The sequence below is a fragment of the Oncorhynchus kisutch genome, unplaced genomic scaffold, assembly GCF_002021735.2.
Source record: "Oncorhynchus kisutch isolate 150728-3 unplaced genomic scaffold, Okis_V2 scaffold3947, whole genome shotgun sequence".
Classification (NCBI taxonomy): Eukaryota; Metazoa; Chordata; class Actinopteri; order Salmoniformes; family Salmonidae; genus Oncorhynchus; species Oncorhynchus kisutch.
The window spans coordinates 62,763-83,217 of NW_022265892.1; the positions used below are offsets into that span (position 1 = coordinate 62,763).

General features: G+C 41.0%; 32 non-coding genes across 32 annotated transcripts; all 32 read left to right on the forward strand.

The window, feature by feature from the left end:
• The first annotated feature begins 116 nt into the window (after positions 1-116).
• trnav-cac (transfer RNA valine (anticodon CAC)) lies at positions 117-189 on the forward strand. Its single transcript has one exon. It is a non-coding gene; the product is annotated as a tRNA-Val (tRNA).
• Positions 190-778: 589 nt separating this feature from the next.
• On the forward strand, positions 779-851 carry trnav-aac (transfer RNA valine (anticodon AAC)). The gene has a single exon. It is a non-coding gene; the product is annotated as a tRNA-Val (tRNA).
• Positions 852-1,363: 512 nt separating this feature from the next.
• Positions 1,364-1,436, forward strand: trnav-cac (transfer RNA valine (anticodon CAC)). Its single transcript has one exon. It is a non-coding gene; the product is annotated as a tRNA-Val (tRNA).
• A 588-nt stretch (positions 1,437-2,024) lies between these two features.
• On the forward strand, positions 2,025-2,097 carry trnav-aac (transfer RNA valine (anticodon AAC)). Its single transcript has one exon. It is a non-coding gene; the product is annotated as a tRNA-Val (tRNA).
• A 513-nt stretch (positions 2,098-2,610) lies between these two features.
• trnav-cac (transfer RNA valine (anticodon CAC)) lies at positions 2,611-2,683 on the forward strand. Its single transcript has one exon. It is a non-coding gene; the product is annotated as a tRNA-Val (tRNA).
• Positions 2,684-3,270: 587 nt separating this feature from the next.
• Positions 3,271-3,344, forward strand: trnav-aac (transfer RNA valine (anticodon AAC)). The gene has a single exon. It is a non-coding gene; the product is annotated as a tRNA-Val (tRNA).
• A 513-nt stretch (positions 3,345-3,857) lies between these two features.
• On the forward strand, positions 3,858-3,930 carry trnav-cac (transfer RNA valine (anticodon CAC)). Its single transcript has one exon. It is a non-coding gene; the product is annotated as a tRNA-Val (tRNA).
• A 587-nt stretch (positions 3,931-4,517) lies between these two features.
• trnav-aac (transfer RNA valine (anticodon AAC)) lies at positions 4,518-4,590 on the forward strand. The gene has a single exon. It is a non-coding gene; the product is annotated as a tRNA-Val (tRNA).
• A 513-nt stretch (positions 4,591-5,103) lies between these two features.
• On the forward strand, positions 5,104-5,176 carry trnav-cac (transfer RNA valine (anticodon CAC)). Its single transcript has one exon. It is a non-coding gene; the product is annotated as a tRNA-Val (tRNA).
• Positions 5,177-5,763: 587 nt separating this feature from the next.
• On the forward strand, positions 5,764-5,836 carry trnav-aac (transfer RNA valine (anticodon AAC)). The gene has a single exon. It is a non-coding gene; the product is annotated as a tRNA-Val (tRNA).
• A 512-nt stretch (positions 5,837-6,348) lies between these two features.
• Positions 6,349-6,421, forward strand: trnav-cac (transfer RNA valine (anticodon CAC)). Its single transcript has one exon. It is a non-coding gene; the product is annotated as a tRNA-Val (tRNA).
• Positions 6,422-7,008: 587 nt separating this feature from the next.
• Positions 7,009-7,081, forward strand: trnav-aac (transfer RNA valine (anticodon AAC)). The gene has a single exon. It is a non-coding gene; the product is annotated as a tRNA-Val (tRNA).
• Positions 7,082-7,594: 513 nt separating this feature from the next.
• Positions 7,595-7,667, forward strand: trnav-cac (transfer RNA valine (anticodon CAC)). Its single transcript has one exon. It is a non-coding gene; the product is annotated as a tRNA-Val (tRNA).
• A 587-nt stretch (positions 7,668-8,254) lies between these two features.
• On the forward strand, positions 8,255-8,327 carry trnav-aac (transfer RNA valine (anticodon AAC)). The gene has a single exon. It is a non-coding gene; the product is annotated as a tRNA-Val (tRNA).
• Positions 8,328-8,839: 512 nt separating this feature from the next.
• Positions 8,840-8,912, forward strand: trnav-cac (transfer RNA valine (anticodon CAC)). The gene has a single exon. It is a non-coding gene; the product is annotated as a tRNA-Val (tRNA).
• Positions 8,913-9,499: 587 nt separating this feature from the next.
• Positions 9,500-9,573, forward strand: trnav-aac (transfer RNA valine (anticodon AAC)). Its single transcript has one exon. It is a non-coding gene; the product is annotated as a tRNA-Val (tRNA).
• Positions 9,574-10,086: 513 nt separating this feature from the next.
• Positions 10,087-10,159, forward strand: trnav-cac (transfer RNA valine (anticodon CAC)). The gene has a single exon. It is a non-coding gene; the product is annotated as a tRNA-Val (tRNA).
• Positions 10,160-10,746: 587 nt separating this feature from the next.
• Positions 10,747-10,819, forward strand: trnav-aac (transfer RNA valine (anticodon AAC)). Its single transcript has one exon. It is a non-coding gene; the product is annotated as a tRNA-Val (tRNA).
• Positions 10,820-11,332: 513 nt separating this feature from the next.
• On the forward strand, positions 11,333-11,405 carry trnav-cac (transfer RNA valine (anticodon CAC)). Its single transcript has one exon. It is a non-coding gene; the product is annotated as a tRNA-Val (tRNA).
• A 587-nt stretch (positions 11,406-11,992) lies between these two features.
• On the forward strand, positions 11,993-12,065 carry trnav-aac (transfer RNA valine (anticodon AAC)). Its single transcript has one exon. It is a non-coding gene; the product is annotated as a tRNA-Val (tRNA).
• A 512-nt stretch (positions 12,066-12,577) lies between these two features.
• trnav-cac (transfer RNA valine (anticodon CAC)) lies at positions 12,578-12,650 on the forward strand. Its single transcript has one exon. It is a non-coding gene; the product is annotated as a tRNA-Val (tRNA).
• A 587-nt stretch (positions 12,651-13,237) lies between these two features.
• Positions 13,238-13,311, forward strand: trnav-aac (transfer RNA valine (anticodon AAC)). The gene has a single exon. It is a non-coding gene; the product is annotated as a tRNA-Val (tRNA).
• Positions 13,312-13,824: 513 nt separating this feature from the next.
• trnav-cac (transfer RNA valine (anticodon CAC)) lies at positions 13,825-13,897 on the forward strand. Its single transcript has one exon. It is a non-coding gene; the product is annotated as a tRNA-Val (tRNA).
• A 588-nt stretch (positions 13,898-14,485) lies between these two features.
• trnav-aac (transfer RNA valine (anticodon AAC)) lies at positions 14,486-14,559 on the forward strand. Its single transcript has one exon. It is a non-coding gene; the product is annotated as a tRNA-Val (tRNA).
• Positions 14,560-15,072: 513 nt separating this feature from the next.
• Positions 15,073-15,145, forward strand: trnav-cac (transfer RNA valine (anticodon CAC)). The gene has a single exon. It is a non-coding gene; the product is annotated as a tRNA-Val (tRNA).
• Positions 15,146-15,733: 588 nt separating this feature from the next.
• Positions 15,734-15,806, forward strand: trnav-aac (transfer RNA valine (anticodon AAC)). Its single transcript has one exon. It is a non-coding gene; the product is annotated as a tRNA-Val (tRNA).
• Positions 15,807-16,318: 512 nt separating this feature from the next.
• On the forward strand, positions 16,319-16,391 carry trnav-cac (transfer RNA valine (anticodon CAC)). Its single transcript has one exon. It is a non-coding gene; the product is annotated as a tRNA-Val (tRNA).
• Positions 16,392-16,978: 587 nt separating this feature from the next.
• On the forward strand, positions 16,979-17,051 carry trnav-aac (transfer RNA valine (anticodon AAC)). Its single transcript has one exon. It is a non-coding gene; the product is annotated as a tRNA-Val (tRNA).
• Positions 17,052-17,564: 513 nt separating this feature from the next.
• Positions 17,565-17,637, forward strand: trnav-cac (transfer RNA valine (anticodon CAC)). Its single transcript has one exon. It is a non-coding gene; the product is annotated as a tRNA-Val (tRNA).
• Positions 17,638-18,812: 1,175 nt separating this feature from the next.
• trnav-cac (transfer RNA valine (anticodon CAC)) lies at positions 18,813-18,885 on the forward strand. The gene has a single exon. It is a non-coding gene; the product is annotated as a tRNA-Val (tRNA).
• Positions 18,886-19,471: 586 nt separating this feature from the next.
• trnav-aac (transfer RNA valine (anticodon AAC)) lies at positions 19,472-19,544 on the forward strand. Its single transcript has one exon. It is a non-coding gene; the product is annotated as a tRNA-Val (tRNA).
• A 513-nt stretch (positions 19,545-20,057) lies between these two features.
• Positions 20,058-20,130, forward strand: trnav-cac (transfer RNA valine (anticodon CAC)). Its single transcript has one exon. It is a non-coding gene; the product is annotated as a tRNA-Val (tRNA).
• The last annotated feature ends 325 nt before the right edge of the window (positions 20,131-20,455 follow it).

Here is a 20,455-nt window from a genome sequence, read left to right on the forward strand (position 1 = left end):
ATTCCTAATATTTTCCACGACTTCCTCTTTTTGTATTGTAGTTTCAGTAGTGTAGTGGTTATCACGTTCGCCTCACACGCGAAAGTCAGTCACACCCTTAGTTTTCCACACATTAGGTTTCCGTAGTGTAGTGGTTATCACGTTCGCCTCACACGCGAAAGGTCCCCGGTTCGAAACCGTGCGGAAACATTTTGTAATATTCAATATTTCCCAATGCCCAGAGGCTAGCATTTGGTTTGAAACAGTTGAGTTTTGTCTAAACCTTGCAGTCTACCTAGATTATTTTCTGTCATTACAGCTGCTTGATGTGACCGCTAGTTTTTAATGGGTACTATACACAATACCCCATAATGACAAAGCGATAACATATAGTTTTTATTAATGAAAAAAATATTTAAAAAAAAACTTATTTACATACGTTTTCAGACCCTTTGCTATGAGGCTGGAAATTGAGCTCAGGTCCATCCTGTTTCCATTGATCATCCTTAGATATTTCTTTAACTTGATTGGAGTCCACCTGTGGTAAATTCAAATGATTGGTCATTTCTGCAGCATTGAAGGTACCCAAGAACACAGTGGCTTCCATCACTCTTAAATGGAAGAAGTTTTGAACCACCAAGCCTCTTCCAAGAGCCGGCGGCACACAATAATTCCCGGCTTCTCAAGCCTTATTGCTTAATTAATGGACTAAGTAATTTCTGATTTCATTAGGTTCTGAGAGCGATAAATGTCCCACCCAGCCAAAGTCAGTCACACCCTTTGAATTCCTACTCATTAGGTTTCTGTAGTGTAGTGGTTATCACGTTCGCTTAACACGCGAAAGGTCCCCGGTTCGAGACCGGGCGGAAACATATTTAAAAAATTGGACAGTAAGCCTATTCACTTAGGACTCGGTCCCAATTTCGGAATTCATGCTTTTCCTTCGCACTTCTCAATATTTGCTATTCAGACATACCTTTTTTAGTCGCGTAACGCACTCTGCATGTGTGGCTAGCTTGGGCGCTCTGAATACATTCCTGCTACGTGTGGTCTGAGGTCCATAATGATTCAAATAGTTTACCATGCCAGGGTAAGCTGACAAGAAACACAGCCCTTATTTCAAGTGTTTTTAAAATCCCCCGTGGGGAATATGAATGGTGGAAAAACGATTGGAACCATTTTCCTGTTTGACCGCTAGTTTTTAATGGGTATTATGGCTCTTTCTGTGGTACTCAATTTGGGATATTATGTGAGGTAGACTTGTGGGCATTCCTAATATTTTCCACGACTTCCTCTTTTTGTATTGTAGTTTCAGTAGTGTAGTGGTTATCACGTTCGCCTCACACGCGAAAGTCAGTCACACCCTTAGTTTTCCACACATTAGGTTTCCGTAGTGTAGTGGTTATCACGTTCGCCTCACACGCGAAAGGTCCCCGGTTCGAAACCGTGCGGAAACATTTTGTAATATTCAATATTTCCCAATGCCCAGAGGCTAGCATTTGGTTTGAAACAGTTGAGTTTTGTCTAAACCTTGCAGTCTACCTAGATTATTTTCTGTCATTACAGCTGCTTGATGTGACCGCTAGTTTTTAATGGGTACTATACACAATACCCCATAATGACAAAGCGATAACATATAGTTTTTATTAATGAAAAAAATATTTAAAAAAAAACTTATTTACATACGTTTTCAGACCCTTTGCTATGAGGCTGGAAATTGAGCTCAGGTCCATCCTGTTTCCATTGATCATCCTTAGATATTTCTTTAACTTGATTGGAGTCCACCTGTGGTAAATTCAAATGATTGGTCATTTCTGCAGCATTGAAGGTACCCAAGAACACAGTGGCTTCCATCACTCTTAAATGGAAGAAGTTTTGAACCACCAAGCCTCTTCCAAGAGCCGGCGGCACACAATAATTCCCGGCTTCTCAAGCCTTATTGCTTAATTAATGGACTAAGTAATTTCTGATTTCATTAGGTTCTGAGAGCGATAAATGTCCCACCCAGCCAAAGTCAGTCACACCCTTTGAATTCCACTCATTAGGTTTCCGTAGTGTAGTGGTTATCACGTTCGCTTAACACGCGAAAGGTCCCCGGTTCGAGACCGGGCGGAAACATATTTTAAAAAATTGGACAGTAAGCCTATTCACTTAGGACTCTGTCCCAATTTCGGAATTCATGCTTTTCCTTCGCACTTCTCAATATTTGCTATTCAGACATACCTTTTTTAGTCGCGTAACGCACTCTGCATGTGTGGCTAGCTTGGGCGCTCTGAATACATTCCTGCTACGTGTGGTCTGAGGTCCATAATGATTCAAATAGTTTACCATGCCAGGGTAAGCTGACAAGAAACACAGCCCTTATTTCAAGTGTTTTTAAAATCCCCCGTGGGGAATATGAATGGTGGAAAAACGATTGGAACCATTTTCCTGTTTGACCGCTAGTTTTTAATGGGTATTATGGCTCTTTCTGTGGTACTCAATTTGGGATATTATGTGAGGTAGACTTGTGGGCATTCCTAATATTTTCCACGACTTCCTCTTTTTGTATTGTAGTTTCAGTAGTGTAGTGGTTATCACGTTCGCCTCACACGCGAAAGTCAGTCACACCCTTAGTTTTCCACACATTAGGTTTCCGTAGTGTAGTGGTTATCACGTTCGCCTCACACGCGAAAGGTCCCCGGTTCGAAACCGTGCGGAAACATTTTGTAATATTCAATATTTCCCAATGCCCAGAGGCTAGCATTTGGTTTGAAACAGTTGAGTTTTGTCTAAACCTTGCAGTCTACCTAGATTATTTTCTGTCATTACAGCTGCTTGATGTGACCGCTAGTTTTTAATGGGTACTATACACAATACCCCATAATGACAAAGCGATAACATATAGTTTTTATTAATGAAAAAAATATTTAAAAAAAACTTATTTACATACGTTTTCAGACCCTTTGCTATGAGGCTGGAAATTGAGCTCAGGTCCATCCTGTTTCCATTGATCATCCTTAGATATTTCTTTAACTTGATTGGAGTCCACCTGTGGTAAATTCAAATGATTGGTCATTTCTGCAGCATTGAAGGTACCCAAGAACACAGTGGCTTCCATCACTCTTAAATGGAAGAAGTTTTGAACCACCAAGCCTCTTCCAAGAGCCGGCGGCACACAATAATTCCCGGCTTCTCAAGCCTTATTGCTTAATTAATGGACTAAGTAATTTCTGATTTCATTAGGTTCTGAGAGCGATAAATGTCCCACCCAGCCAAAGTCAGTCACACCCTTTGAATTCCACTCATTAGGTTTCCTGTAGTGTAGTGGTTATCACGTTCGCTTAACACGCGAAAGGTCCCCGGTTCGAGACCGGGCGGAAACATATTTTAAAAAATTGGACAGTAAGCCTATTCACTTAGGACTCGGTCCCAATTTCGGAATTCATGCTTTTCCTTCGCACTTCTCAATATTTGCTATTCAGACATACCTTTTTTAGTCGCGTAACGCACTCTGCATGTGTGGCTAGCTTGGGCGCTCTGAATACATTCCTGCTACGTGTGGTCTGAGGTCCATAATGATTCAAATAGTTTACCATGCCAGGGTAAGCTGACAAGAAACACAGCCCTTATTTCAAGTGTTTTTAAAATCCCCCGTGGGGAATATGAATGGTGGAAAAACGATTGGAACCATTTTCCTGTTTGACCGCTAGTTTTTAATGGGTATTATGGCTCTTTCTGTGGTACTCAATTTGGGATATTATGTGAGGTAGACTTGTGGGCATTCCTAATATTTTCCACGACTTCCTCTTTTTGTATTGTAGTTTCAGTAGTGTAGTGGTTATCACGTTCGCCTCACACGCGAAAGTCAGTCACACCCTTAGTTTTCCACACATTAGGTTTCCGTAGTGTAGTGGTTATCACGTTCGCCTCACACGCGAAAGGTCCCCGGTTCGAAACCGTGCGGAAACATTTTGTAATATTCAATATTTCCCAATGCCCAGAGGCTAGCATTTGGTTTGAAACAGTTGAGTTTTGTCTAAACCTTGCAGTCTACCTAGATTATTTTCTGTCATTACAGCTGCTTGATGTGACCGCTAGTTTTTAATGGGTACTATACACAATACCCCATAATGACAAAGCGATAACATATAGTTTTTATTAATGAAAAAAATATTTAAAAAAAACTTATTTACATACGTTTTCAGACCCTTTGCTATGAGGCTGGAAATTGAGCTCAGGTCCATCCTGTTTCCATTGATCATCCTTAGATATTTCTTTAACTTGATTGGAGTCCACCTGTGGTAAATTCAAATGATTGGTCATTTCTGCAGCATTGAAGGTACCCAAGAACACAGTGGCTTCCATCACTCTTAAATGGAAGAAGTTTTGAACCACCAAGCCTCTTCCAAGAGCCGGCGGCACACAATAATTCCCGGCTTCTCAAGCCTTATTGCTTAATTAATGGACTAAGTAATTTCTGATTTCATTAGGTTCTGAGAGCGATAAATGTCCCACCCAGCCAAAGTCAGTCACACCCTTTGAATTCCACTCATTAGGTTTCCGTAGTGTAGTGGTTATCACGTTCGCTTAACACGCGAAAGGTCCCCGGTTCGAGACCGGGCGGAAACATATTTTAAAAAATTGGACAGTAAGCCTATTCACTTAGGACTCTGTCCCAATTTCGGAATTCATGCTTTTCCTTCGCACTTCTCAATATTTGCTATTCAGACATACCTTTTTTAGTCGCGTAACGCACTCTGCATGTGTGGCTAGCTTGGGCGCTCTGAATACATTCCTGCTACGTGTGGTCTGAGGTCCATAATGATTCAAATAGTTTACCATGCCAGGGTAAGCTGACAAGAAACACAGCCCTTATTTCAAGTGTTTTTAAAATCCCCCGTGGGGAATATGAATGGTGGAAAAACGATTGGAACCATTTTCCTGTTTGACCGCTAGTTTTTAATGGGTATTATGGCTCTTTCTGTGGTACTCAATTTGGGATATTATGTGAGGTAGACTTGTGGGCATTCCTAATATTTTCCACGACTTCCTCTTTTTGTATTGTAGTTTCAGTAGTGTAGTGGTTATCACGTTCGCCTCACACGCGAAAGTCAGTCACACCCTTAGTTTTCCACACATTAGGTTTCCGTAGTGTAGTGGTTATCACGTTCGCCTCACACGCGAAAGGTCCCCGGTTCGAAACCGTGCGGAAACATTTTGTAATATTCAATATTTCCCAATGCCCAGAGGCTAGCATTTGGTTTGAAACAGTTGAGTTTTGTCTAAACCTTGCAGTCTACCTAGATTATTTTCTGTCATTACAGCTGCTTGATGTGACCGCTAGTTTTTAATGGGTACTATACACAATACCCCATAATGACAAAGCGATAACATATAGTTTTTATTAATGAAAAAAATATTTAAAAAAAACTTATTTACATACGTTTTCAGACCCTTTGCTATGAGGCTGGAAATTGAGCTCAGGTCCATCCTGTTTCCATTGATCATCCTTAGATATTTCTTTAACTTGATTGGAGTCCACCTGTGGTAAATTCAAATGATTGGTCATTTCTGCAGCATTGAAGGTACCCAAGAACACAGTGGCTTCCATCACTCTTAAATGGAAGAAGTTTTGAACCACCAAGCCTCTTCCAAGAGCCGGCGGCACACAATAATTCCCGGCTTCTCAAGCCTTATTGCTTAATTAATGGACTAAGTAATTTCTGATTTCATTAGGTTCTGAGAGCGATAAATGTCCCACCCAGCCAAAGTCAGTCACACCCTTTGAATTCCACTCATTAGGTTTCTGTAGTGTAGTGGTTATCACGTTCGCTTAACACGCGAAAGGTCCCCGGTTCGAGACCGGGCGGAAACATATTTAAAAAATTGGACAGTAAGCCTATTCACTTAGGACTCGGTCCCAATTTCGGAATTCATGCTTTTCCTTCGCACTTCTCAATATTTGCTATTCAGACATACCTTTTTTAGTCGCGTAACGCACTCTGCATGTGTGGCTAGCTTGGGCGCTCTGAATACATTCCTGCTACGTGTGGTCTGAGGTCCATAATGATTCAAATAGTTTACCATGCCAGGGTAAGCTGACAAGAAACACAGCCCTTATTTCAAGTGTTTTTAAAATCCCCCGTGGGGAATATGAATGGTGGAAAAACGATTGGAACCATTTTCCTGTTTGACCGCTAGTTTTTAATGGGTATTATGGCTCTTTCTGTGGTACTCAATTTGGGATATTATGTGAGGTAGACTTGTGGGCATTCCTAATATTTTCCACGACTTCCTCTTTTTGTATTGTAGTTTCAGTAGTGTAGTGGTTATCACGTTCGCCTCACACGCGAAAGTCAGTCACACCCTTAGTTTTCCACACATTAGGTTTCCGTAGTGTAGTGGTTATCACGTTCGCCTCACACGCGAAAGGTCCCCGGTTCGAAACCGTGCGGAAACATTTTGTAATATTCAATATTTCCCAATGCCCAGAGGCTAGCATTTGGTTTGAAACAGTTGAGTTTTGTCTAAACCTTGCAGTCTACCTAGATTATTTTCTGTCATTACAGCTGCTTGATGTGACCGCTAGTTTTTAATGGGTACTATACACAATACCCCATAATGACAAAGCGATAACATATAGTTTTTATTAATGAAAAAAATATTTAAAAAAAACTTATTTACATACGTTTTCAGACCCTTTGCTATGAGGCTGGAAATTGAGCTCAGGTCCATCCTGTTTCCATTGATCATCCTTAGATATTTCTTTAACTTGATTGGAGTCCACCTGTGGTAAATTCAAATGATTGGTCATTTCTGCAGCATTGAAGGTACCCAAGAACACAGTGGCTTCCATCACTCTTAAATGGAAGAAGTTTTGAACCACCAAGCCTCTTCCAAGAGCCGGCGGCACACAATAATTCCCGGCTTCTCAAGCCTTATTGCTTAATTAATGGACTAAGTAATTTCTGATTTCATTAGGTTCTGAGAGCGATAAATGTCCCACCCAGCCAAAGTCAGTCACACCCTTTGAATTCCACTCATTAGGTTTCTGTAGTGTAGTGGTTATCACGTTCGCTTAACACGCGAAAGGTCCCCGGTTCGAGACCGGGCGGAAACATATTTTAAAAAATTGGACAGTAAGCCTATTCACTTAGGACTCTGTCCCAATTTCGGAATTCATGCTTTTCCTTCGCACTTCTCAATATTTGCTATTCAGACATACCTTTTTTAGTCGCGTAACGCACTCTGCATGTGTGGCTAGCTTGGGCGCTCTGAATACATTCCTGCTACGTGTGGTCTGAGGTCCATAATGATTCAAATAGTTTACCATGCCAGGGTAAGCTGACAAGAAACACAGCCCTTATTTCAAGTGTTTTTAAAATCCCCCGTGGGGAATATGAATGGTGGAAAAACGATTGGAACCATTTTCCTGTTTGACCGCTAGTTTTTAATGGGTATTATGGCTCTTTCTGTGGTACTCAATTTGGGATATTATGTGAGGTAGACTTGTGGGCATTCCTAATATTTTCCACGACTTCCTCTTTTTGTATTGTAGTTTCAGTAGTGTAGTGGTTATCACGTTCGCCTCACACGCGAAAGTCAGTCACACCCTTAGTTTTCCACACATTAGGTTTCCGTAGTGTAGTGGTTATCACGTTCGCCTCACACGCGAAAGGTCCCCGGTTCGAAACCGTGCGGAAACATTTTGTAATATTCAATATTTCCCAATGCCCAGAGGCTAGCATTTGGTTTGAAACAGTTGAGTTTTGTCTAAACCTTGCAGTCTACCTAGATTATTTTCTGTCATTACAGCTGCTTGATGTGACCGCTAGTTTTTAATGGGTACTATACACAATACCCCATAATGACAAAGCGATAACATATAGTTTTTATTAATGAAAAAAATATTTAAAAAAAACTTATTTACATACGTTTTCAGACCCTTTGCTATGAGGCTGGAAATTGAGCTCAGGTCCATCCTGTTTCCATTGATCATCCTTAGATATTTCTTTAACTTGATTGGAGTCCACCTGTGGTAAATTCAAATGATTGGTCATTTCTGCAGCATTGAAGGTACCCAAGAACACAGTGGCTTCCATCACTCTTAAATGGAAGAAGTTTTGAACCACCAAGCCTCTTCCAAGAGCCGGCGGCACACAATAATTCCCGGCTTCTCAAGCCTTATTGCTTAATTAATGGACTAAGTAATTTCTGATTTCATTAGGTTCTGAGAGCGATAAATGTCCCACCCAGCCAAAGTCAGTCACACCCTTTGAATTCCACTCATTAGGTTTCCGTAGTGTAGTGGTTATCACGTTCGCTTAACACGCGAAAGGTCCCCGGTTCGAGACCGGGCGGAAACATATTTAAAAAATTGGACAGTAAGCCTATTCACTTAGGACTCGGTCCCAATTTCGGAATTCATGCTTTTCCTTCGCACTTCTCAATATTTGCTATTCAGACATACCTTTTTTAGTCGCGTAACGCACTCTGCATGTGTGGCTAGCTTGGGCGCTCTGAATACATTCCTGCTACGTGTGGTCTGAGGTCCATAATGATTCAAATAGTTTACCATGCCAGGGTAAGCTGACAAGAAACACAGCCCTTATTTCAAGTGTTTTTAAAATCCCCCGTGGGGAATATGAATGGTGGAAAAACGATTGGAACCATTTTCCTGTTTGACCGCTAGTTTTTAATGGGTATTATGGCTCTTTCTGTGGTACTCAATTTGGGATATTATGTGAGGTAGACTTGTGGGCATTCCTAATATTTTCCACGACTTCCTCTTTTTGTATTGTAGTTTCAGTAGTGTAGTGGTTATCACGTTCGCCTCACACGCGAAAGTCAGTCACACCCTTAGTTTTCCACACATTAGGTTTCCGTAGTGTAGTGGTTATCACGTTCGCCTCACACGCGAAAGGTCCCCGGTTCGAAACCGTGCGGAAACATTTTGTAATATTCAATATTTCCCAATGCCCAGAGGCTAGCATTTGGTTTGAAACAGTTGAGTTTTGTCTAAACCTTGCAGTCTACCTAGATTATTTTCTGTCATTACAGCTGCTTGATGTGACCGCTAGTTTTTAATGGGTACTATACACAATACCCCATAATGACAAAGCGATAACATATAGTTTTTATTAATGAAAAAAATATTTAAAAAAAACTTATTTACATACGTTTTCAGACCCTTTGCTATGAGGCTGGAAATTGAGCTCAGGTCCATCCTGTTTCCATTGATCATCCTTAGATATTTCTTTAACTTGATTGGAGTCCACCTGTGGTAAATTCAAATGATTGGTCATTTCTGCAGCATTGAAGGTACCCAAGAACACAGTGGCTTCCATCACTCTTAAATGGAAGAAGTTTTGAACCACCAAGCCTCTTCCAAGAGCCGGCGGCACACAATAATTCCCGGCTTCTCAAGCCTTATTGCTTAATTAATGGACTAAGTAATTTCTGATTTCATTAGGTTCTGAGAGCGATAAATGTCCCACCCAGCCAAAGTCAGTCACACCCTTTGAATTCCACTCATTAGGTTTCCTGTAGTGTAGTGGTTATCACGTTCGCTTAACACGCGAAAGGTCCCCGGTTCGAGACCGGGCGGAAACATATTTTAAAAAATTGGACAGTAAGCCTATTCACTTAGGACTCGGTCCCAATTTCGGAATTCATGCTTTTCCTTCGCACTTCTCAATATTTGCTATTCAGACATACCTTTTTTAGTCGCGTAACGCACTCTGCATGTGTGGCTAGCTTGGGCGCTCTGAATACATTCCTGCTACGTGTGGTCTGAGGTCCATAATGATTCAAATAGTTTACCATGCCAGGGTAAGCTGACAAGAAACACAGCCCTTATTTCAAGTGTTTTTAAAATCCCCCGTGGGGAATATGAATGGTGGAAAAACGATTGGAACCATTTTCCTGTTTGACCGCTAGTTTTTAATGGGTATTATGGCTCTTTCTGTGGTACTCAATTTGGGATATTATGTGAGGTAGACTTGTGGGCATTCCTAATATTTTCCACGACTTCCTCTTTTTGTATTGTAGTTTCAGTAGTGTAGTGGTTATCACGTTCGCCTCACACGCGAAAGTCAGTCACACCCTTAGTTTTCCACACATTAGGTTTCCGTAGTGTAGTGGTTATCACGTTCGCCTCACACGCGAAAGGTCCCCGGTTCGAAACCGTGCGGAAACATTTTGTAATATTCAATATTTCCCAATGCCCAGAGGCTAGCATTTGGTTTGAAACAGTTGAGTTTTGTCTAAACCTTGCAGTCTACCTAGATTATTTTCTGTCATTACAGCTGCTTGATGTGACCGCTAGTTTTTAATGGGTACTATACACAATACCCCATAATGACAAAGCGATAACATATAGTTTTTATTAATGAAAAAAATATTTAAAAAAAACTTATTTACATACGTTTTCAGACCCTTTGCTATGAGGCTGGAAATTGAGCTCAGGTCCATCCTGTTTCCATTGATCATCCTTAGATATTTCTTTAACTTGATTGGAGTCCACCTGTGGTAAATTCAAATGATTGGTCATTTCTGCAGCATTGAAGGTACCCAAGAACACAGTGGCTTCCATCACTCTTAAATGGAAGAAGTTTTGAACCACCAAGCCTCTTCCAAGAGCCGGCGGCACACAATAATTCCCGGCTTCTCAAGCCTTATTGCTTAATTAATGGACTAAGTAATTTCTGATTTCATTAGGTTCTGAGAGCGATAAATGTCCCACCCAGCCAAAGTCAGTCACACCCTTTGAATTCCACTCATTAGGTTTCCGTAGTGTAGTGGTTATCACGTTCGCTTAACACGCGAAAGGTCCCCGGTTCGAGACCGGGCGGAAACATATTTTAAAAAATTGGACAGTAAGCCTATTCACTTAGGACTCGGTCCCAATTTCGGAATTCATGCTTTTCCTTCGCACTTCTCAATATTTGCTATTCAGACATACCTTTTTTAGTCGCGTAACGCACTCTGCATGTGTGGCTAGCTTGGGCGCTCTGAATACATTCCTGCTACGTGTGGTCTGAGGTCCATAATGATTCAAATAGTTTACCATGCCAGGGTAAGCTGACAAGAAACACAGCCCTTATTTCAAGTGTTTTTAAAATCCCCCGTGGGGAATATGAATGGTGGAAAAACGATTGGAACCATTTTCCTGTTTGACCGCTAGTTTTTAATGGGTATTATGGCTCTTTCTGTGGTACTCAATTTGGGATATTATGTGAGGTAGACTTGTGGGCATTCCTAATATTTTCCACGACTTCCTCTTTTTGTATTGTAGTTTCAGTAGTGTAGTGGTTATCACGTTCGCCTCACACGCGAAAGTCAGTCACACCCTTAGTTTTCCACACATTAGGTTTCCGTAGTGTAGTGGTTATCACGTTCGCCTCACACGCGAAAGGTCCCCGGTTCGAAACCGTGCGGAAACATTTTGTAATATTCAATATTTCCCAATGCCCAGAGGCTAGCATTTGGTTTGAAACAGTTGAGTTTTGTCTAAACCTTGCAGTCTACCTAGATTATTTTCTGTCATTACAGCTGCTTGATGTGACCGCTAGTTTTTAATGGGTACTATACACAATACCCCATAATGACAAAGCGATAACATATAGTTTTTATTAATGAAAAAAATATTTAAAAAAAACTTATTTACATACGTTTTCAGACCCTTTGCTATGAGGCTGGAAATTGAGCTCAGGTCCATCCTGTTTCCATTGATCATCCTTAGATATTTCTTTAACTTGATTGGAGTCCACCTGTGGTAAATTCAAATGATTGGTCATTTCTGCAGCATTGAAGGTACCCAAGAACACAGTGGCTTCCATCACTCTTAAATGGAAGAAGTTTTGAACCACCAAGCCTCTTCCAAGAGCCGGCGGCACACAATAATTCCCGGCTTCTCAAGCCTTATTGCTTAATTAATGGACTAAGTAATTTCTGATTTCATTAGGTTCTGAGAGCGATAAATGTCCCACCCAGCCAAAGTCAGTCACACCCTTTGAATTCCACTCATTAGGTTTCTGTAGTGTAGTGGTTATCACGTTCGCTTAACACGCGAAAGGTCCCCGGTTCGAGACCGGGCGGAAACATATTTAAAAAATTGGACAGTAAGCCTATTCACTTAGGACTCGGTCCCAATTTCGGAATTCATGCTTTTCCTTCGCACTTCTCAATATTTGCTATTCAGACATACCTTTTTTAGTCGCGTAACGCACTCTGCATGTGTGGCTAGCTTGGGCGCTCTGAATACATTCCTGCTACGTGTGGTCTGAGGTCCATAATGATTCAAATAGTTTACCATGCCAGGGTAAGCTGACAAGAAACACAGCCCTTATTTCAAGTGTTTTTAAAATCCCCCGTGGGGAATATGAATGGTGGAAAAACGATTGGAACCATTTTCCTGTTTGACCGCTAGTTTTTAATGGGTATTATGGCTCTTTCTGTGGTACTCAATTTGGGATATTATGTGAGGTAGACTTGTGGGCATTCCTAATATTTTCCACGACTTCCTCTTTTTGTATTGTAGTTTCAGTAGTGTAGTGGTTATCACGTTCGCCTCACACGCGAAAGTCAGTCACACCCTTAGTTTTCCACACATTAGGTTTCCGTAGTGTAGTGGTTATCACGTTCGCCTCACACGCGAAAGGTCCCCGGTTCGAAACCGTGCGGAAACATTTTGTAATATTCAATATTTCCCAATGCCCAGAGGCTAGCATTTGGTTTGAAACAGTTGAGTTTTGTCTAAACCTTGCAGTCTACCTAGATTATTTTCTGTCATTACAGCTGCTTGATGTGACCGCTAGTTTTTAATGGGTACTATACACAATACCCCATAATGACAAAGCGATAACATATAGTTTTTATTAATGAAAAAAATATTTAAAAAAAACTTATTTACATACGTTTTCAGACCCTTTGCTATGAGGCTGGAAATTGAGCTCAGGTCCATCCTGTTTCCATTGATCATCCTTAGATATTTCTTTAACTTGATTGGAGTCCACCTGTGGTAAATTCAAATGATTGGTCATTTCTGCAGCATTGAAGGTACCCAAGAACACAGTGGCTTCCATCACTCTTAAATGGAAGAAGTTTTGAACCACCAAGCCTCTTCCAAGAGCCGGCGGCACACAATAATTCCCGGCTTCTCAAGCCTTATTGCTTAATTAATGGACTAAGTAATTTCTGATTTCATTAGGTTCTGAGAGCGATAAATGTCCCACCCAGCCAAAGTCAGTCACACCCTTTGAATTCCACTCATTAGGTTTCCTGTAGTGTAGTGGTTATCACGTTCGCTTAACACGCGAAAGGTCCCCGGTTCGAGACCGGGCGGAAACATATTTTAAAAAATTGGACAGTAAGCCTATTCACTTAGGACTCGGTCCCAATTTCGGAATTCATGCTTTTCCTTCGCACTTCTCAATATTTGCTATTCAGACATACCTTTTTTAGTCGCGTAACGCACTCTGCATGTGTGGCTAGCTTGGGCGCTCTGAATACATTCCTGCTACGTGTGGTCTGAGGTCCATAATGATTCAAATAGTTTACCATGCCAGGGTAAGCTGACAAGAAACACAGCCCTTATTTCAAGTGTTTTTAAAATCCCCCGTGGGGAATATGAATGGTGGAAAAACGATTGGAACCATTTTCCTGTTTGACCGCTAGTTTTTAATGGGTATTATGGCTCTTTCTGTGGTACTCAATTTGGGATATTATGTGAGGTAGACTTGTGGGCATTCCTAATATTTTCCACGACTTCCTCTTTTTGTATTGTAGTTTCAGTAGTGTAGTGGTTATCACGTTCGCCTCACACGCGAAAGTCAGTCACACCCTTAGTTTTCCACACATTAGGTTTCCGTAGTGTAGTGGTTATCACGTTCGCCTCACACGCGAAAGGTCCCCGGTTCGAAACCGTGCGGAAACATTTTGTAATATTCAATATTTCCCAATGCCCAGAGGCTAGCATTTGGTTTGAAACAGTTGAGTTTTGTCTAAACCTTGCAGTCTACCTAGATTATTTTCTGTCATTACAGCTGCTTGATGTGACCGCTAGTTTTTAATGGGTACTATACACAATACCCCATAATGACAAAGCGATAACATATAGTTTTTATTAATGAAAAAAATATTTAAAAAAAAACTTATTTACATACGTTTTCAGACCCTTTGCTATGAGGCTGGAAATTGAGCTCAGGTCCATCCTGTTTCCATTGATCATCCTTAGATATTTCTTTAACTTGATTGGAGTCCACCTGTGGTAAATTCAAATGATTGGTCATTTCTGCAGCATTGAAGGTACCCAAGAACACAGTGGCTTCCATCACTCTTAAATGGAAGAAGTTTTGAACCACCAAGCCTCTTCCAAGAGCCGGCGGCACACAATAATTCCCGGCTTCTCAAGCCTTATTGCTTAATTAATGGACTAAGTAATTTCTGATTTCATTAGGTTCTGAGAGCGATAAATGTCCCACCCAGCCAAAGTCAGTCACACCCTTTGAATTCCACTCATTAGGTTTCCTGTAGTGTAGTGGTTATCACGTTCGCTTAACACGCGAAAGGTCCCCGGTTCGAGACCGGGCGGAAACATATTTTAAAAAATTGGACAGTAAGCCTATTCACTTAGGACTCGGTCCCAATTTCGGAATTCATGCTTTTCCTTCGCACTTCTCAATATTTGCTATTCAGACATACCTTTTTTAGTCGCGTAACGCACTCTGCATGTGTGGCTAGCTTGGGCGCTCTGAATACATTCCTGCTACGTGTGGTCTGAGGTCCATAATGATTCAAATAGTTTACCATGCCAGGGTAAGCTGACAAGAAACACAGCCCTTATTTCAAGTGTTTTTAAAATCCCCCGTGGGGAATATGAATGGTGGAAAAACGATTGGAACCATTTTCCTGTTTGACCGCTAGTTTTTAATGGGTATTATGGCTCTTTCTGTGGTACTCAATTTGGGATATTATGTGAGGTAGACTTGTGGGCATTCCTAATATTTTCCACGACTTCCTCTTTTTGTATTGTAGTTTCAGTAGTGTAGTGGTTATCACGTTCGCCTCACACGCGAAAGTCAGTCACACCCTTAGTTTTCCACACATTAGGTTTCCGTAGTGTAGTGGTTATCACGTTCGCCTCACACGCGAAAGGTCCCCGGTTCGAAACCGTGCGGAAACATTTTGTAATATTCAATATTTCCCAATGCCCAGAGGCTAGCATTTGGTTTGAAACAGTTGAGTTTTGTCTAAACCTTGCAGTCTACCTAGATTATTTTCTGTCATTACAGCTGCTTGATGTGACCGCTAGTTTTTAATGGGTACTATACACAATACCCCATAATGACAAAGCGATAACATATAGTTTTTATTAATGAAAAAAATATTTAAAAAAAAACTTATTTACATACGTTTTCAGACCCTTTGCTATGAGGCTGGAAATTGAGCTCAGGTCCATCCTGTTTCCATTGATCATCCTTAGATATTTCTTTAACTTGATTGGAGTCCACCTGTGGTAAATTCAAATGATTGGTCATTTCTGCAGCATTGAAGGTACCCAAGAACACAGTGGCTTCCATCACTCTTAAATGGAAGAAGTTTTGAACCACCAAGCCTCTTCCAAGAGCCGGCGGCACACAATAATTCCCGGCTTCTCAAGCCTTATTGCTTAATTAATGGACTAAGTAATTTCTGATTTCATTAGGTTCTGAGAGCGATAAATGTCCCACCCAGCCAAAGTCAGTCACACCCTTTGAATTCCTCTCATTAGGTTTCTGTAGTGTAGTGGTTATCACGTTCGCTTAACACGCGAAAGGTCCCCGGTTCGAGACCGGGCGGAAACATATTTAAAAAATTGGACAGTAAGCCTATTCACTTAGGACTCGGTCCCAATTTCGGAATTCATGCTTTTCCTTCGCACTTCTCAATATTTGCTATTCAGACATACCTTTTTTAGTCGCGTAACGCACTCTGCATGTGTGGCTAGCTTGGGCGCTCTGAATACATTCCTGCTACGTGTGGTCTGAGGTCCATAATGATTCAAATAGTTTACCATGCCAGGGTAAGCTGACAAGAAACACAGCCCTTATTTCAAGTGTTTTTAAAATCCCCCGTGGGGAATATGAATGGTGGAAAAACGATTGGAACCATTTTCCTGTTTGACCGCTAGTTTTTAATGGGTATTATGGCTCTTTCTGTGGTACTCAATTTGGGATATTATGTGAGGTAGACTTGTGGGCATTCCTAATATTTTCCACGACTTCCTCTTTTTGTATTGTAGTTTCAGTAGTGTAGTGGTTATCACGTTCGCCTCACACGCGAAAGTCAGTCACACCCTTAGTTTTCCACACATTAGGTTTCCGTAGTGTAGTGGTTATCACGTTCGCCTCACACGCGAAAGGTCCCCGGTTCGAAACCGTGCGGAAACATTTTGTAATATTCAATATTTCCCAATGCCCAGAGGCTAGCATTTGGTTTGAAACAGTTGAGTTTTGTCTAAACCTTGCAGTCTACCTAGATTATTTTCTGTCATTACAGCTGCTTGATGTGACCGCTAGTTTTTAATGGGTACTATACACAATACCCCATAATGACAAAGCGATAACATATAGTTTTTATTAATGAAAAAAATATTTAAAAAAAACTTATTTACATACGTTTTCAGACCCTTTGCTATGAGGCTGGAAATTGAGCTCAGGTCCATCCTGTTTCCATTGATCATCCTTAGATATTTCTTTAACTTGATTGGAGTCCACCTGTGGTAAATTCAAATGATTGGTCATTTCTGCAGCATTGAAGGTACCCAAGAACACAGTGGCTTCCATCACTCTTAAATGGAAGAAGTTTTGAACCACCAAGCCTCTTCCAAGAGCCGGCGGCACACAATAATTCCCGGCTTCTCAAGCCTTATTGCTTAATTAATGGACTAAGTAATTTCTGATTTCATTAGGTTCTGAGAGCGATAAATGTCCCACCCAGCCAAAGTCAGTCACACCCTTTGAACTCCACTCATTAGGTTTCTGTAGTGTAGTGGTTATCACGTTCGCTTAACACGCGAAAGGTCCCCGGTTCGAGACCGGGCGGAAACATATTTTAAAAAATTGGACAGTAAGCCTATTCACTTAGGACTCGGTCCCAATTTCGGAATTCATGCTTTTCCTTCGCACTTCTCAATATTTGCTATTCAGACATACCTTTTTTAGTCGCGTAACGCACTCTGCATGTGTGGCTAGCTTGGGCGCTCTGAATACATTCCTGCTACGTGTGGTCTGAGGTCCATAATGATTCAAATAGTTTACCATGCCAGGGTAAGCTGACAAGAAACACAGCCCTTATTTCAAGTGTTTTTAAAATCCCCCGTGGGGAATATGAATGGTGGAAAAACGATTGGAACCATTTTCCTGTTTGACCGCTAGTTTTTAATGGGTATTATGGCTCTTTCTGTGGTACTCAATTTGGGATATTATGTGAGGTAGACTTGTGGGCATTCCTAATATTTTCCACGACATCCTCTTTTTGTATTGTAGTTTCAGTAGTGTAGTGGTTATCACGTTTGCCTCACACGCGAAAGTCAGTCACACCCTTAGTTTTCCACACATTAGGTTTCCGTAGTGTAGTGGTTATCACGTTTGCCTCACACGCGAAAGGTCCCCGGTTCGAAACCGTGCGGAAACATTTTGTAATATTCAATATTTCCCAATGCCCAGAGGCTAGCATTTGGTTTGAAACAGTTGAGTTTTGTCTAAACCTTGCAGTCTACCGAGATTATTTTCTGTCATTACAGCTGCTTGATGTGACCGCTAGTTTTTAATGGGTACTATACACAATACCCCATAATGACAAAGCGATAACATATAGTTTTTATTAATGAAAAAAATATTTAAAAAAAAACTTATTTACATATGTTTTCAGACCCTTTGCTATGAGGCTGGAAATTGAGCTCAGGTCCATCCTGTTTCCATTGATCATCCTTAGATATTTCTTTAACTTGATTGGAGTCCACCTGTGGTAAATTCAAATGATTGGTCATTTCTGCAGCATTGAAGGTACCCAAGAACACAGTGGCTTCCATCACTCTTAAATGGAAGAAGTTTTGAACCACCAAGCCTCTTCCAAGAGCCGGCGGCACACAATAATTCCCAGCTTCTCAAGCCTTATTGCTTAATTAATGGACTAAGTAATTTCTGATTTCATTAGGTTCTGAGAGCGATAAATGTCCCACCCAGCCAAAGTCAGTCACACCCTTTGAACTCCACTCATTAGGTTTCTGTAGTGTAGTGGTTATCACGTTCGCTTAACAACGCGAAAAGTCCCCGGTTTGAGACCGGGCGGAAACATATTTTAAAAAATTGGACAGTAAGCCTATTCACTTAGGACTCGGTCCCAATTTCGGAATTCATGCTTTTCCTTCGCACTTCTCAATATTTGCTATTCAGACATACCTTTTTTAGTCGCGTAACGCACTCTGCATGTGTGGCTAGCTTGGGCGCTCTGAATACATTCCTGCTACGTGTGGTCTGAGGTCCATAATGATTCAAATAGTTTACCATGCCAGGGTAAGCTGACAAGAAACACAGCCCTTATTTCAAGTGTTTTTAAAATCCCCCGTGGGGAATATGAATGGTGGAAAAACGATTGGAACCATTTTCCTGTTTGACCGCTAGTTTTTAATGGGTATTATGGCTCTTTCTGTGGTACTGAATTTGGGATATTATGTGAGGTAGACTTGTGGGCATTCCTAATATTTTCCACGACTTCCTCTTTTTGTATTGTAGTTTCAGTAGTGTAGTGGTTATCACGTTCGCCTCACACGCGAAAGTCAGTCACACCCTTAGTTATCCACACATTAGGTTTCCGTAGTGTAGTGGTTATCACATTCGCCTCACACGCGAAAGGTCCCCGGTTCGAAACCGTGCGGAAACATTTTGTAATATTCAATATTTCCCAATGCCAGAGGCTAGCATTTGGTTTGAAACAGTTGAGTTTTGTCTAAACCTTGCAGTCTACCTAGATTATTTTCTGTCATTACAGATACTTGATGTGACCGCTAGTTTTTAATGGGTACTATACACAATACCCCATAATGACAAAGCGATAACATATAGTTTTTATTAATGAAAAAATATTTTTAAAAAAACGTATTTACATACGTTTTCAGACCCTTTGCTATGAGGCTGGAAATTGAGCTCAGGTCCATCCTGTTTCCATTGATCATCCTTAGATATTTCTTTAACTTGATTGGAGTCCACCTGTGGTAAATTCAAATGATTGGTCATTTCTGCAGCATTGAAGGTACCCAAGAACACAGTGGCTTCCATCACTCTTAAATGGAAGAAGTTTTGAACCACCAAGCCTCTTCCAAGAGCCGGCGGCACACAATAATTCCCGGCTTCTCAAGCCTTATTGCTTAATTAATGGACTAAGTAATTTCTGATTTCATTAGGTTCTGAGAGCGATAAATGTCCCACCCAGCCAAAGTCAGTCACACCATTTGAATTCCACTCATTAGGTTTCTGTAGTGTAGTGGTTATCACGTTCGCTTAACACGCGAAAGGTCCCCGGTTCGAGACCGGGTGGAAACATATTTTAAGAAATTGGACAGTAAGCCTATTCACTTAGGACTCGGTCCCAATTTCGGAATTCATGCTTTTCCTTCGCACTTCTCAATATTTGCTATTCAGACATACCTTTTTTAGTCGCGTAACGCACTCTGCATGTGTGGCTAGCTTGGGCGCTCTGAATACATTCCTGCTACGTGTGGTCTGAGGTCCATAATGATTCAAATAGTTTTCCATGCCAGGGTAAGCTGACAAGAAACACAGCCCTTATTTCAAGTGTTTTTAAAATCCCCCGTGGGGAATATGAATGGTGGAAAAACAATTGGAACCATTTTCCTGTTTGACCGCTAGTTTTTAATGGGTATTATGGCTCTTTCTGTGGTACTGAATTTGGGATATTATGTGAGGTAGACTTGTGGGCATTCCTAATATTTTCCACGACTTCCTCTTTTTGTATTGTAGTTTCAGTAGTGTAGTGGTTATCACGTTCGCCTCACACGCGAAAATCAGTCACACCCTTAGTTTTCCACACATTAGGTTTCCGTAGTGTAGTGGTTATCACATTCGCCTCACACGCGAAAGGTCCCCGGTTCGAAACCGTGCGGAAACATTTTGTAATATTCAATATTTCCCAATGCCAGAGGCTAGCATTTGGTTTGAAACAGTTGAGTTTTGTCTAAACCTTGCAGTCTACCTAGATTATTTTCTGTCATTACAGATACTTGATGTGACCGCTAGTTTTTAATGGGTACTATACACAATACCCCATAATGACAAAGCGATAACATATAGTTTTTATTAATGAAAAAAATATTTTTAAAAAAACGTATTTACATACGTTTTCAGACCCTTTGCTATGAGGCTGGAAATTGAGCTCATAGCAAAGGGGTTTGTCTAAACCTTGCTGTCTATCTCTCCGACCTGTGGATCAATGT